Source organism: Leptopilina heterotoma, unplaced genomic scaffold (assembly GCF_015476425.1).
Source record: "Leptopilina heterotoma isolate Lh14 unplaced genomic scaffold, ASM1547642v1 Lhet_123, whole genome shotgun sequence".
Taxonomy (NCBI): Eukaryota; Metazoa; Arthropoda; class Insecta; order Hymenoptera; family Figitidae; genus Leptopilina; species Leptopilina heterotoma.
The window spans coordinates 5,768,490-5,781,951 of NW_025110842.1; the positions used below are offsets into that span (position 1 = coordinate 5,768,490).

The 13,462-nt window shown below is 31.1% G+C and overlaps 1 long non-coding RNA gene across 1 annotated transcript in view; it reads right to left on the reverse strand.

Annotated features, from left to right (window-relative positions):
• Positions 1 to 11,626: 11,626 nt before the first annotated feature.
• Positions 11,627 to 13,462, reverse strand: part of LOC122512708 — a 155,726-nt gene continuing 153,890 nt past the window's right edge. Inside the window, exon 4 of the long non-coding RNA XR_006302657.1 lies at positions 11,627 to 11,677. This is a non-coding gene — a long non-coding RNA (uncharacterized LOC122512708). The remainder of the gene's footprint in view (positions 11,678 to 13,462) is intronic.

Below are 13,462 nucleotides of genomic sequence, written 5' to 3' on the forward strand. Positions count from 1 at the left end.
GTAAAATAGAAAAATAAAACAAAAATAGAAAACAGAAATAAAGCAAAAAATTGAAAAACAGAAAAAAGGAATGGAAAACAAAAATTAAAAGAAAACAATAAAAATATAAAAAAAAACCCCCCAAAAATAAAAGAAAAATACAAAAGCGAATAAAATTAAAAAAAAGCAATTAAACACTGATGATCAAAGAGTATCGAAAAAGAATTAAAAAACAACCCTCTATTCTCGGTAAAGAAAAATAAAGGAAACAAGTTCTTTAGATGCCCAGATGGTTTCAAACGGTTCAAACGAGGAAAGAGAGAAAGAGAGAGATAATAAATCGTGTGACTCGCGTGAAGATTACGCGGCAAACGTAATTCTTGTTTGTAGTAGATAAGATAGGATTCTTTGCTTGGGGGAACAAGGGACAGAGGAAGGGGTGTGAGAAGGGAGACAAAGATGATCTGTTAGAACCCAAGAAGGAAGTAGAAAGGGAGGGGGAGAGCAAGGCGAGTGAAGAAAACAGTTGTGAAGAGACAAGATATAGAAGACGGAGTGAGAGAGATAGAGTGAGAAAGAGGAGGGGTGGGGGTTTACGCCTCTATCGTCTGTGTCTTATCTCAGGAAGTTGTCGTGCTGGACGTGTCGGTACAGCCCGTTTAAGACGTCGAGGTGCCTGTTTAGTCTGCAAAACTTCTCAGAAACGCGGAAAGTCACACCTTTCTATAATGATTCAACATCAATTTTATGTATTCACACGCATTATCTATCTATGTATGTATAAACGTGTGAAATGAAATTTATTAATTTTTTTTTCTTGAATTTCAATTAATTAACAGTACCGAATTCTTTTTTTTATTACTTAAAAGTTTTTCGCTTTGTTTTATTTATTTTTTTTGCTTTTAATAATTTTTGCTTTTAATAATTTTTGCTTTTAATAATTTTTGCTTTTTTATAATCTTTGCTTTTTAAATTTTTTTTTATATTCTTTGCTTCTTAAATTTTTTTGCTTTTTGTACTTTTTATTTTATTGTATTTTTTACTATTTTGTTTTTTTATATTTTCTTCTTCTTTGTATTATTTTTATTTTTGTTCTATTATTGTTTTTTAATTTAGTTTACTTTTTTCAGTGTGATAAGTTGCGGGGAACAAATTTTCATCAAAGGTAAGTAAAAAGTGATTTTGTTGAAAACCAGAAAAGACAATATTTTTAAAAAAGTAGATAGTACTTCGGGTACATTTTTCTCCTAATAAGATGTAAGTAAAAGTGTTTTTGTTAAAAACCAGAAAAGACAATATTTTTAAAAAAGTAGAAAGTACTTGGAGAACTTTTTTTTTAATAACAGGTAAGTAAAAGGGTATTTGTTGAAAACCAGAAAAGACAATATTTTTAAAAAAGTAGAAAGTACTTGGAGAACATGTTTTTTCTAATAACAGGTAAGTAAAAAGAGTTTTTGGTGAAAATCAGAAAAGACGTAGGGGTACATGTGATCAGGGTTGGAACCCCTCTATTATTTAAATAAAAACACTAGCGTCATGACGCTTTATAATTTTTAATCAATATGGAACGTTAAAAATTAGTAAAATAAGTAAAGGAATAAAGAATAAGATTTTTTTATATTTTTGAATATTTTAAATGTTATTTATCATTTATTTATATTATTTTTCAAACGTTAATCTTTCCAAAAATAAAGCCAATTGCAAATTCCCTAATTTAATTTTTTTTTAAATAATTGTAAACATAGTTCAAAATATGGTTTAACCCTGACTATGTTATGAACAAAAAATTCTTTAGAATTAGTTTGTCAGTTTGTCTTTTCTGGTTTTCTAACAAAACTTTTTTTCTTACCTGTTACAATAGGGGTGGTCCAACCTTAACTATATGCTTCCTTGACAATTAGATTAAATTAGAATTTAAGAAAAAACATTTAAAAAGAATGAAAATTACTGCAAAATTAATTTGTCAGTTTGTCTTTTCTGGTTTTCTAACAAAACTTTTTTTCTTACCTGTTACAATAGGGTTGGTCCAACCTTAACCATATGTTTCCTTGACAATTAGATTAAATTAGAATTTAAGAAAAAACATTTAAAAAGAATGTGAATTACTAGAAAATTAATTTGTCAGTTTGTCTTTTCTGGTTTTCTAACAAAACTTTTTTTCTTACCTGTTACAATAGGGGTGGTTCAACCTTAACTATGTTCCCTTAACAATTAGATTAAATTAGAATTGAAGAAAAAATAGTTATGAAGAATGAAAATTACTACAAAATTAGTAGGTCAACTTTAGTAGTATTCAGAGTACTTTAGAGCATAGTCAATTAAATATTGCAAACGACAATATTTTTTTTTTGTTAATTAACACAAAGAAGGCCATTGCCGTGAAGCAATTTGGCGCTTTTTTTGTGAACCCTTCTTTTTTTTTGTTTTTGAACCAAATCCTATTCTCCGTTTCCCTTTGACTCCCAAGGGGTTAGTTTTCACGCGGGTTAGGCGAGTAATATGAGCTGCCACTCAAGGGCCGCCCTGTATTACCGGCCGAGTAATTATAGCAAAACGCACACATGTACTCGAGAGAGGTTCTTCATGTACATAAAGAAGAGAGACAGCGAGAGAGAAAGAGAGAGAATGTTAGGAGAATACATTGTTAACGTTATGAGTTTGAATTGTTGCGCGAGAACGAGTGTGAGAGGATGAGAAAAGGAAAGAGAGAGTGAGAGAAATAGAGAAAAAGAGAGAGATAGATTAAACGTCCCTTTTCGCTCTTCTCTTTGATGCTGGCAAAAGCTTCTAATTAAAATTATTGATAACCTTCCTCGCTCATGTCCCATTTTTTAAATACTTTTATTATTAATTTTTTAATTTTTAACTATCATATCCATTTTATCCCTTTCAACTTAGCGAGATTAATGTGACAAAATACATTTTTTTTATCAAACTTTGCATTCCTTGTGCTTAATGAATTAAAAATTATGCAAGTAAATTATTTTTCCCCTTAACCAAAAAAGAAAAAATGTCACTTTTCACTCGAAACTTTTTTTTTAAAATCCGTACATTCAAAATTCCATTTTTTTGCTCTGACATTTACGATGCAATTCTCAAAAGGGTATTTTTATTTTTTCGATTTTTTCCCCCTATTGAGAAAACTCACTAAAAAAAACGACGTTAGCGAACAAAAATCAAAAGAGCCCTTTTGTTTCATCACTTGCGCGTTGCATCTCTGAAAATAAAAATGTGTCCTTTTTTTACTACTTGATATAGACAAAAAAAATTTATAACCACATCGCACATATCGCTCCCGTATTCTAAAATCAAAATATTTTTTAACACTTCTGGACAAAAAGAAGAAGTGATTTTTGTAAAAGTAAATATTTGCGTAAAAATATTTTGTTAGAATAAAGGGCACATCCCGTTTATAATTAAAATGAATAAATAATAAATATAAAAATCCGATGCGGGAATATTTTTAGAAGAAAAATAGGGTGAAAAATAACGAGAAATTTTTTTATTATTATATATTTGAGAAAGTGTATATAGAGAGAAACTGTGAATGTATAATGTAATATATATAATGAAAACAAAAATAATCGCGCAGAAAGATAGCGAAGGAGAAAGTTGGTAGGAACGTCGACTGTTAATTGCAATATAGAAAATTAGCGCTTTTCTAACTTTAATTAGACCGCTAATTAATTAATGCATTAGCAAATATACATCGCGAGCTCATCTTCACTCATTCATTATTAATTGCAACTCAATTTTTAACAAACGAATTTTACTTCAGTTTATTCAATATTAATTATTACGTTCTATACTTTTTTAATGAGAGTCGTTAAATTTCAATTTAACAAAAAAAAGAAAACGAGATAGAGAAAAGGAAAGTTAAAAAAATTAATGATAAATTATAATAAAGTCTGACAAGTGTCGATAATTGTCGAGAAATTGTTTCCTGTCATTGTTTTTCCGTCGATAATTTGATTTTTATTGCTTTTTTGTAATGTCGATAACTGTCGGTAACAAAAAACTGTAATTTTTATCTGTTTATAACTGATTTTAGTTGTTTTTTTCTACATGTCGATAACTGTCGATCGCTTTTCCGTCGATAATTGGATTTGGTTGATTTTTTTAGAAATGTCGATAATTGTCGATAGCAAAAAACTGTAATTTTTTATCCGGCGATAACGGATTTTGGTTGCTTTTTAACTGTCGATAACAAAAAACTGTAATTTATCCGTCGATAACTGATTTTTGTTGTCCTCTTTTTCTACTGTCGATAAGTGTCGGTATTAGAATTCTGTAATCGTTTATCCGCCGATAATTGATTTTTGTTGTTTTCTAATACTACTGTCGATAACTGACAATAATCGACACTTATAATGTTTTATCCGACAGTCGATAACTTAATTTTATTTCCTTCTTTTCCTATTGTCCCTAATTGTCTGTTAGTACTTTCAGTAATCATTTCATTTTATCGTCGATAACTGTCGCTAACTGATTCCTGTAATTTTTGTTGTACCCTTTTCCTACTGTCGGTAATGGTTAGTAATTTTATTTTTAAAACCGTTTATCCCACTGTCGGTAAGAGTCGATAATTGATTTCTGTAATAACTCACTAGACGTCGGTAAGTGTCAATAATAGATTTCTGTAATACTTTTCTAGACACCGGTAAGTATCGATAATAGATTCCTGTAATACTTTTCTAGACACCGGTAAGTATCGGTAATAGATTTCAGTAATACTTTTCTAGTCGTCGGTAAGTATCGGTAATAGATTTCTGCAATACTTTTCTAGATGTCGGTAAGTGTCGATGATAGATATCTCCAATTGTTCGCTAGATATCAATAATGTTCGATAATTAATTTCTGTACTATTTCGCTAAACTTTGGTAAATGTCGATAATGAATTTCTGAAATACTTTTCTAGATGTCGGCAAGTGTCGATAATAGATTTCTGCAATCATTCACTAAACGTCGGTAAATGTCGATAATAGATTTCTGCAATCATTCGCTAAACGTCGGTAAATGTCGATAATAGATTTCTGTAATAATTTTCTACAGATCGGTAAGTGTCGGTAATAGATTTCTGTAATACTTTTCTAGATGTCGGTAAGTGTTGATAATAGATTTCTGTAATACTTTTCTAGATGTCGGTAAGTGTTGATAATAGATTTCTGTAATACTTTTCTAGATGTCGGTAAGTGTCGATAGTAGATTTCTGCAATCATTCGCTAGACGTCGATAATTAATTTATGTACTCGTTCGATAAACGCCGGTAAAGGTCGATAATAGATTTCTGTAATACTTTTCTAGACGTCGGTAAGTATCGATAAAAGATTTCTGTAACATTTTCCCACCGTCGGTAATAAAAAAACACCTAATGTAAAAATTTCTAGACATTCCCATCGATTTTTGACGAATAAGAAAGGGTAAATAGTGTGATGTGAAAATGTTGCCCCACGTGAAATCCGTTTGAATTCGCAGAGGTGATCCACTCACCACGGGGCATATAATGATGCCCATCGCGAGAAAATAATGTGAGAACGATTTCTTCTCGAGTGCATCATTATCTCGATCTTCCTTTGGACCCCTCTTCACTCTTTCCCCCTTCTCTCTCTCTCTCAATTTCTCTCTCTTTCTTTCTCTTTTTTTCTCTCTCTCTCTCTCAATCTCGAGCTCATCCTTTAAGATTTTTCATTCCTTCTTGTCCGAATCGATCGATCTGTCGAACCGATTCCGTCCCAGGAACACAACCCTGCAATTACTATCTATTATCTTAGCGTGGGTGTAGCTATAATCTCGCGATCGTGTCGAGACTGTCTCATTCTATACTCTCTATGAGAATATTTTGTTCTTCTTTCTTTTCACTTTCAACGTTCTTTGAGCGCATGCAAAACGTAATGTATATCGGAAAAGAAAATCTTTATAGATGAGAGAAAAAAATTCAAATAGGAAAAAAAGACTGAATTTACTGTCGAGAAGAGTAAATAAAAAAATTTTTTTTTCCAATGAATAGGGTTTTTGTTTACAAAAATCAAAATGGCGGATTCAATATGGCGACTAAATGTAAATAGTGGAAGAAATAGTAAGAAGAACTGATCGACATTTTCTGTCGATTTCGTCTTATTGAATCAACAATTGTTACTCGGGGGGTTTTGGGAATCGATGATTATGAAACTGAGCTTAGATTTCCAAAATTCAAAATGGCGGATCCAATATGGTGGTGAAAATTTAAAAATACAGATTTTAACTTTGAAATGAAGGGGAAAGTTTACAAAAATCGTCTTTCAAGGGTTTTCAGAGCCGCTGATTATGAACCTGAGGTTAGATTTTAAAAATTCAAAATGGCGGACCCAATATGGCGGGTGGAAATCGAAATTTTTGGTCCTTTTTGGCTAATTGTATCAAAAATTGTTACTCGGGGGTTTTCTGGGTCGCTGATTACGAATCCGATCTTAGATTTACAAAATAGAAAATGGCGGATCCAATATGGCGGTCGAAAAAATTAAAATTACTCAGATTTACATAAATTTTCTTACTTAGGGGTTTTTAGGGTCTTAGATTATGAATCTGATATCAGTAAACAAAATTATTAATTTAGAACTGTAGGATAGTAAAAATTTTTTTTTGAAATGTCTTAAAATGAAGAATGCAAATTGAAAATGGAAAAATGAAGATATTTTTAGTAGAACTAGATGCTTTTTTTACGTTCTAAATATTACGTATTTAATAAAAAAATAGGTTATGAATTTAATTTTTGAAAAAAAATTGAATTTTTGAATTATGAATTTTTGTTATGCGTCAAATTTATTTTTTTCTTTCTTTTTGCTTTGAAAGAAGGAGACACATATATATACGACTGCTGAATACGTTATCATGCGTAAGTAGGCTCTGTTTGTAAAGCAGTCTTCCATCCAAAAAGTCCCTTATCCCTGCTTGTTCTTAAATTGCACTTCTTTTTCATAAATAAATCCCCCCTCTCTTCCTTTTTTTACACATAAAAAGCTTTTCGGTGGAACCTTTGATTTTTTGCACGAATTGAAAGACGCGGGGAAGTACTTAGCTCTTTTATATCCATACACATTGTATCGATCTTTCTACAATTTTTCAGTCTTTCGACGAATCTTTTTAACCCCCTTCTCTTATTTTTTGTCTCTTTATTTTTCTTTCTTATTCTCTCTTTTCTTTTCTTCTCTCTCCTTCTTTCTCTCTTTCTTTATTTCCTTTTCTCTCTCTCTCTCTATCTTTTTCTTTCTCTTCTTTTTTTTCTCCCTTTCCTTCTTTCTTTCTCTCTTTCTTTACATATTTATTTCTTTCCTTCCTTCTTTCTTAAAAGACTCTACGAAAAGGTGGTGGTCAGATTTTTATTTCACATCGCGAGAAACCAGTTTGTAAATAATGTAAATCAAGAGAAGAAGAAATATACTTGAACTAAAGAAACTCGCGCGACTTTTTAAAAGCAATGTGAGGTGGTTGCAAAAAAGAAAAAGAGGGAACAGAAGAAAAGAATGAAAAATAAAAATTATGAATCTCCCCCCATCCCGTAAATAAAGAGAATATTGAAATTATTTTTTTTTCGGATAAATTGTTAAAATTTTTTTTTCATACAGTATATTATAAATTTATTTCTATTTTGATCAAACACACATACACACACGCTCCTCAATAAATTACGTTATACGATATTCACAGAAATATCCATTTCTCTGAAATGTGTCAGAATCCAATTCCATCATTAATTATTGACAGGTCTTTGTTATTCGATAAGATTGATATGCTGAAATTTCATTTAATTTCCAAATGAAATTTCTCTGTTCGTGTTTGGTTTTTTTCTCTTTTTTTAATAGCGGAAAAAAATAATTATGTTCATATTAATATGTGTTTGAATTTTTGTTTCTTTTTCGAAAAAAAAGATTAATATAGTATATTTCGTGACGAGTGCGAGCAGTTGTCAATTTTTAGAAGAAAATTCTTATTTAATCTAAAGATTAGGGGACATAGTCAAGGTTGGACCACCTTTAGCAAACAGGTAAGTAAAACAGTGTTTTTGTTGAAAACCAGAAAAGACAAAAATTAATAGGGGAACATAGTCAGGGTTGGACCACCTTTAGTAAAAAGTTTCTTTGAAAACAAGAAAAGACAAAAATTCATTGGGGGAACATAGTCAGGGTTGGACCACCTTTAGTAAAAAAGTTTCTTTGAAAACAAGAAAAGACAAAAATTAATAGATGAACATAGTCAGGGTTGGAGCACCTTTAGTAAACAGGTAAGAAAAACAGAGTTTTCGTTGAAAACCAGAAAAAACAAAAATTAATAGGGGAACATAGTCAGGGTTGGTCCACCTTTAGTAAAAAAGTTTCTTTGAAAACAAGAAAAGACAAAAATTCATTGGGGAACATAGTCAGGGTTGGACCACCTTTAGCAGACAGGTAAGTAAAACAGTGTTTTTGTTGAAAATCAGAAAAGACAAAAATTAATAGGGGAATATAGTCAGGGTTGGACCACCTTTAGTAAAAAAGTTTCTTTGAAAACAAGAAAAGACAAAAATTCATTGGGGGAACATAGTCAGGGTTGGACCACCTTTAGTAAACAGGTAAGGAAAACAGTGTTTTCTTTGAAAACCAGAAAAGACATAAAAGTTTTGAAAACCGAAAGGTTTTTTATTAGAGAGTAAAAAATCATATTTTCATTCTAGGTTGATAAACTAAAATTAAAACAATTTTTTTTAAGTAAAATAATTAGAGAAGTAAAAATCTTAACTGCTGAATTATTTAAATTTTAAAAATAAAATAACTTTATGTCCATTTTTTGTTTGTAAAAATGTACCTTTTGTTTCAATTTTTAATTATTGATTTGAATTAATTAACAGAAGTTATCAATATTAATATCGATTTTAATATTATCGACATTTTGAGAGTATGAAATACAGAGTGTTTGGTAAAAAAGATTCCTCTGTTTTTTTAATGATCAACGTCAATGTAAGAGACTTAAGAGCATGTCACACATAATCAGAGGCCGCGGCATTTTACTCTTGGCGTAGCGAATTAATATAATTTATGAAAATGAGTCTCACCATCATCAATGGCGGCCAATTCTTTGCATATATTCAGAGACGCGCTTCCCCCACCATTAACACACTCCCTCCCCTCCCCCGCATTCTCGCGGTAACGGACCATTTTTTTGCCCAGAACCAATTCCTTTTTTCATTAGCCGCAAACATCTTTTAAATTGCATATATATATACACTTGGAAAAAAAAAGTCTGAGCCATATGTATATTCATACGATATACATATACACGTTAACAAGCACATTAAGAAAATTTGATAGAGTGAATTTAATTTTAAAAATAGTTCAAGTTAAATTAGATAATATTTTTTACTTAAAAAAATATTTCTTTTTGTATTTATAAAAATTAATAATTAAGAACACCAATGTTTTTATATTAAGACCAAACGAAACAAAAATATTGAAAACCAAACTTTTAATTTTTAGAATTAAAAAAATATCCGAAATTTTTTTTCAGCGACTCTTAACAACAATAGCAAATTTTTATAAAAGTTTCCCTAGTTTTTTTGGTTAGAAACTTCATTTTTAGGATTTTAGTCGCCATATTGGATACGCCATTTTCTATTTTGGAAATCTAAGATCGAATTCGTAATCAGCGACCCCGAAAACCCCCAAGTAACAATTTTTTAATAGAATTAGACAAAAAAAGTCCGAAAATGTCGATTGTCATCCGCCATATTGGATCCGCCATTTTGAATTTTTAAAATCTAACATTGGATTCATAATCAGCGACCCCGAAAACCCCCGAGTAACAATTTTTTATGCAATTAGCCTGAATATACTTAAATTAGCAATTTTTACCCGCCATATTGGATCCGCCATTTTGAATTCTAAAAATCTAACTAGAGATTCTTAATCGTCACTAGGGAGTTTCTGGAGTCACTAATTACGAATTCAATGTAAGTTTTTCAAAATTCAAAATGGCGGATGCAATATGGAGAAACCCCCGAGTAACAAATTTCCAAACAATTTAGCTAAATTTTTGAAAAGTCGTCCGCCATATTAGATCCGCCATTTTGAATTTTAAAAAACTGATCTCATATTCGTGATCAGCGACCCCAAAAACCCCCAAATAGCAGTTTTTAGGTGAATCCAGTAACTTTTTGAAAAATCATCCGCCATACTGGATTCGCCATTTTGAATTTCGAAAAACAGAGCTCAGATTCGTAATCTACGACCCCGAAAACCCCCGAGTAACAAGATTCAGATGAATTCAGTAACTTTTGAAAAAATCATCTGTAATTCGAATTCTACGTCAGTTTTTCAAAATTCAAAATGACGGATCAAATATGGCGGACGATTTTTTCAAAAGTTACTGGATTCGTCTAAAACTTGTTATACAGGGGTTTTTGTAGTCACAGAATCTGAGTTCTTTATTATTTTTCCAAAATTCAAAAAAGCGTTTACTTGGGGGTAATAAGGATCACTGAAATCGAAGCCGATATCAGTTTTTCAAAATTCAAAATGGCGGATCCAATATGGTGGACGATTTTTTAAGTCATTGGATTCACCTAAAAACTGTTACTCGGGGGTTTTTGGGGTCGCTGATCACGAATATGAGGTCAGTTTTTCAAAATTCAAAATGGCGGATGCAATATGGCGGACGATTTTTCAAAAACTTATTAGATTCACCTTAAAACTGTTACTCGGGGGTTTTTGGGGTCGCTGATAACGAATATGAGGTCAGTTTTCCGAAATTCAAAATGGCGGATCCAATATGGCGGACGATTTTTCAAAAAGTTATTAGATTCGCCTTAAAACTGTTACTCGGGGGTTTTTGGGATCGCTGATTACGAATTTAGCCTTAGTTTTTCGAAATTCAAAATGGCGGATGCAATATGGCGGACGATTTTCTAAAAAGTTAATGGATTGTTCTGAAACTTGTTACTCGGGGTTTTTTTAGAGTCACTGATTACGATTTTGAATTTAATATTAGTTTTTTAAAATTCAAAATAGCGAATCTAATATAGTGGTTGAAAGACACAATTGAAAAAGTGAATAAGAGGCAGTTTTAGAAAACAAATTTGTTATTGTTACACTTTCTAGTTTTCCTTAAATGGTTTAAAAAAGATCATTGAACTTGGAGTGTTTCGAGACCATTATCAAATCCCTAGAACTCACTATGACAGAAGTAACGAACAATAATTTACAATGATTATGTTTACGAGTGTATATATATATATATATATATATATATGTTTCTGTTCTTGTATTTCCATCCTTAGCCAACCGCCTAAAACAAGGTGCAAACAAGAGAGAAGGAAAGCCACCCCCCTTATCATTATCTTTCGCATAAATTTCGCCTATCCGTGTCGAGCAACTTAGCTTCAAGAAACGTGCGGGCAAGACTCGTGTCTTTCGAACTTATCTTCAGTTTGTTAAGATTTTTTCTTTCCTCTCCCCCATTTTCCCGTCTCACTTACTCTCTTAAAGACTTTCTCATTTTATTTAAACAAAAAAAAAAATACAATTCTTACAACTAATTTTTAAATGTATTTTTTAATCTTAAAAAAAGATTAACATTTGCTTTAAATATAATCTTTTTGTATATAATTATAATATTTAATTGCGTATTAAATTAAAACGACTCACTTCAATTATTGTCGATCGATTTTTCTTGTTCTCCTTTCAGGTGTCAGCTGTAACAGAAAATAAATAAAAATGTTAATAATTGATAAAAAAAAGTTAATAATTGATAAAGAAAAGCGAGGTTGAATATCTTAATTGATGAATATAATTACAAAGTTCACTTTTTGTCGAGGACGGTTTTAAAAATAAATTTTTTGTCGAATTTCTTTCTTTTTTGTCCTCATTGGAAAGGACGATAAATGTTATTTAAGAGCCGTAGGATTAATTTCATTAGGAATTCAATTTATCAGAGGGCATTAAGAAATTAGTTTCACCTAATGATTTGCATTAAAGGTGCTTCCTTCTTGGCAATGCTGCTGCTGTGATTTGACTCTCGCGAAGGCCAAATGAAGCAAAACTTTATTTCACGATCTCGCATGATGGCAATGGCGGTGTGCTTAACGATTGCAAATGACATTCGCGATTGAAAACGAGCCGGTTCCGTGTGTAACAATATAATTTTACATTTTATATTAAGTACCATAGCGCTGAATTATAATGTGATAGTTGAAAAACAAAAATTAATATTTCAACAGTGTTTAAATTTATTTATTTTATTCATAATTATATTATTTTTTTATATTTTTAATTAATAGTTAAAAAACTGTGAAATTATATATTATTATTGCAATTTATAGTCCCGAGTAGAGGGCGTTTTGAATTTTGAAAAACTGATACCAAATTTGAATTCAGTGACCCAGAAACCCCCGAGTAACAATGTTCCAAACAATTTAGCTAAATTTTTCAAAAGTCGTCCGCCATATTAGATCCGCCATTTTAAATTTTAAAAAACTGATCTCATATTCGTGATCAGCGACCCCAAAAACCCCCGAGTAGCAGTTTTTAGGTGAATCCAGTAACTTTTTGAAAAATCATCCGCCATACTGGATCCGCCATTTTGAATTTCGAAAAACAGAGCTCGGATTCGTAATCTACGACTTCGAAAACCCCCGAGTAACAGTTTTTAGGTGAATCTAATAATTTTTTTTAAAATCGTCCGCCATATTGGATCCGCCATTTTGAATTTCTAAAAACTGACCTTGGATTCGTAATCTACGACCCCGAAAACCCCCGAGTAACAAGATTCAGATGAATTCAGTAACTTTTGAAAAAATCATCTGTAATTCGAATTCTACGTCAGTTTTTCAAAATTCAAAATGACGGATCAAATATGGCGGACGATTTTTTCAAAAGTTACTGGATTCGTCTAAAACTTGTTATACGGGGGTTTTTGTAGTCACAGAATCTGAATTCTTTATTATTTTTCCAAAATTCAATAAAGCGTTTACTTGGGGGTAATAAGGATCACTGATTACGAATTCAATGTAAGTTTTTCAAAATTCAAAATGGCGGATGCAATATGGCGGACGATTTTTCAAAAACTTATTAGTTTTACCTAAAAACTGTTACTCGGGGGTTTTTGGGGTAGCTGATCACGAATATGAGGTCAGTTTTTCAAAATTTAAAATGGCGGATCCAATATGGCGGATGATTTTTCAAAAAGTTACTAGTCTCACCTAAAAACTGTTCCTCGGGGGTTTTTGGGGTCGCTGATCACGAATCCGATATCAGATTTTTAAAATTCAAAATAGTGGAACCATTTTGGGAAAAAATTTTAATTAATTCTCTACTTTTTATGAAAATAGAATTTTAAGTAAAATTTGAGTAAAAAATATTTATTAACAAAAAAAATCAATTCACTAGATTTGATAAATTATTAAGTAGTAGAGAGTACATATAAAGTTGGTTTTGTATTATACAATAAAATTGCAGGACAATAATCTCCATTAAGTTTG